Raw genomic sequence first — 3,405 nt, 5'->3', positions numbered from 1 at the left:
AACTCCGGAAAGAGGTAGATGGCCGCGGAAGATGGGGAAGATGCAGCTTCCGACCTACTCCATTAGGGTAAGAGGGGCAACGATATACCTGTCTAAATAATGCAGAATGACTGAACACATTTATGACAGAGAAACTGATGAAAGAAACGGGTGCAGGAGCATCACTCACAAATGACATGCACAACGAAATGTACAACACATAAATCTGACACTATTCACGGTTACATTAGATAACATACGAACTGAATAGCTTTAAAAATACTAAAATATTACAAATAAATTACACAGCATAGGGAGCCGGTCGGCCGAGCGGACAGCTCACTGGACTTGTGATCCTGTGGTCCTGGGTTCGATCCCAGGCACCGGCGAGAAACAATGGGCAGTTTCTTTCACCCTATGCCCCTATTACCTAGCAGTAAAATAGGTACCTGGGTGTTAGTCAGCTGTCACGGGCTGCTTCCTGGGGGGTGGAGGCTTGGTCGAAGACCGGGCCGCGGGGACACTAAAGCCCCGAAATCATCAAGATAAGATCTCAAGATAGCACTGAACAACCTCTGAAGACAATGACAACATATGGACCAGGCACTCGGCTTAAATACTTAAATGTACAACAAATGAATAATTAACTGCACGACTAAATGCCAACGAACCGAACACAAGCTAAACAACCTAGAAATATATTCAGGCCGCCTCGACCAGCTCCCAGGGCCATCTTCCTCCAGTTTACAGGCCGCCTCGACCAGCTCCCCAGGCCATCTTCCTCCAGTTTACAGGCCGCCTCGACCAGCTCCCCGGGCCATCTTCCTCCAGTTTACAGGCCGCCTCGACCAGCTCCCCGGGCCATCTTCCTCCAGTTTACAGGCCGCCTCGACCAGCTCCCAGGGCCATCTTCCTCCAGTTTACAGTCCGCCTCGACCAGCTCCCAGGGCCATCTTCCTCCAGTTTACAGGCCGCCTCGACCAGCTCCCAGGGCCATCTTCCTCCAGTTTACAGTCCGCCTCGACCAGCTCCCCGGGCCATCTTCCTCCAGTTTACAGGCCGCCTCGACCAGCTCCCAGGGCCATCTTCCTCCAGTTTACAGCCCGCCTCGACCAGCTCCCAGGGCCATCTTCCTCCAGTTTACAGTCCGCCTCGACCAGCTCCCCGGGCCATCTTCCTCCAGTTTACAGGCCGCCTCGACCAGCTCCCAGGGCCATCTTCCTCCAGTTTACAGCCCGCCTCGACCAGCTCCCCGGGCCATCTTCCTCCAGTTTACAGCCCGCCTCGACCAGCTCCCCGGGCCATCTTCCTCCAGTTTACAGTCCGCCTGGACCAGCTCCCAGGGCCGCCACCCTCCAGTTTACAGTCCCCCCTAACTGGGGATACATTTTCGGGGGGATTATGCCTAATTGACGGTTTCCTGCTTCACCGTCAATTGGGGGAATTCTCGAGTGGGTGGAAGTAGCGGCTGGAGGCGGCGATCTCAGAGGCTGCAGTGTGACATAGAAAGGTACAGTATGCAGGCGATGAGTTGCAATAACGTGGCTAAAGTATGATGACCAGACCACACACTAGAATGTGAAGGGACGACGACGTTTCGGTCCGTCCTGGACCATCGTTCTCAAATTTACCTATTTACCGTTGAAATTCACCTATTTACCAATCGACTTGAGAATGGTCCAGGACGGACCGAAACGTCGTCGTCCCTTCACATTCTAGTGTGTGGTCTGGTCATCAATGGTACAGTATCCTCGAGCCGTGATATCTAAGCGATCAAACGTGTTAGATCTCGAGGAGTTGAACTGAAGATTACATTGAGAACTTTGCGATAGACTTAATAACGACCAGCATTTAACCAAGTAAGGTTCAAGGCTGGTCCCCGTTACAATAATATTACTCTGCTACAATACTGCAGCTATCGTATCCTACGAGCGCCTCTACAACAAAAATATGAGTGCCAGAGTGTATAGTATTTCATGCCGGGATGTAAAAGAATTTGTCCATTGAGGTCGGTGTCAGGGGCTATCTGTCTTGAAATTAATTATTCTGGCCAGACAAGAAGGCGCCATGAACTGCTAATACATCACCAACGACAACGGCGCTCTATATAAATTACATCACCTATAGTAGCCAACGGCGAGCGACCCGTTCGTTACCTTGCCTTAGAGACGTGTGGCTGAGAGTGATTTGTGTGGCAAGTGTCTAGGAACATTGATAAACAGTGATGACCAGACCACACTAGAATGTGAAGGGACGACGACGTTTCGGTCCGTCCTGGACCATTCTCACAATCGACTTGAGAATGGTCCAGGACGGACCGAAACTTCGTCGTCCCTTCACCTTCTAGTGTGTGGTCTGGTCATCATACTTTAGCCACGTTATTGTGACTCATCGCCTGCACATTGATAAACAGTTATATGAAACCCATCGACGCGTGTATTAGATTATGCAGTCCGTCCTCTTAAAATAACGTCGCTTTTCGCTCGTATGCGCGCTATGGCTAAACATGGACATAATTTGAAATGCAATTCCCACTCACCATATGGTGGGGGGAGGGAGGGGGGATGAGCCCAAGAAATGGGGGAAATGAGCCCACCATATCATTCTCCGTGGCGTAGTGGTAAGACGCTCGCTTGGCGTTACGCGAAGGCTTTGTCCTGGGTTCGTATCCAGGCCGGGGAGGATTTACTTGACGCAAATCCTTAATTGTAGCCTCTGTTTAACTCAACAGTAAAATATGTACGTGTTTGTAAAAAACGATTCTTCGCGGGGGTCGTATTCCAGGGAACAGAGGATTAAGGACTTGCCCGAAACGTTACGCAGACTAAGGGCTGTACAAGAATGTAAGAACTCTTTGTATATATAAATAATAATAATAAAATCGGCATACGAAAGTGGCGTACTATCCCGTTTTCTGTTTGAGTCCTCCGGCTTACTCGGTTAGGTTAGGAGAGGAAACTTTCAATTAACAGTTTTCATGACGTTTTGAAACCTTAGGAGAACTTTTTGCCCACCTAACCTACCAGAGGACCATTAACTTGCTGTTTTGGAAAAAAAAAAATCCAAAATTTATTTTCAATTATTTTTCATTTTCAAATTTGGTCCATTTTCGGTCATACGGATAAACGGCCAAATTCAGACGTAATTTGTAAGAGGACAAGGGGCCAGATTTACGAAGCAGTAACGCAAGCACTTACGAGCGTGTACATCTTTCCTCAATCTTTGACTGCTTTGGTTACATTTATTAAACAGTTTACAAGCATGAAAACTTCCCATTCAACTGTTGTTATTGTTATAAAGAGCCTCCTGGTGCTTCGGAGCTTATTAACTGTTTAATTTAACAAAGCCGCCAAAGATTGAGAAAAGATGTACAGGTTCGTAAGTGTTTGTGTAAGTGCTTTCGTGAATCTGGCCCAAGGTTAACCC

The sequence above is a fragment of the Procambarus clarkii genome, chromosome 88 (assembly GCF_040958095.1).
Source record: "Procambarus clarkii isolate CNS0578487 chromosome 88, FALCON_Pclarkii_2.0, whole genome shotgun sequence".
Lineage (NCBI taxonomy): Eukaryota > Metazoa > Arthropoda > Malacostraca > Decapoda > Cambaridae > Procambarus > Procambarus clarkii.
The sequence above is the reverse complement of the archived record's forward strand: the minus strand, read 5'-3'. Positions refer to the sequence as shown.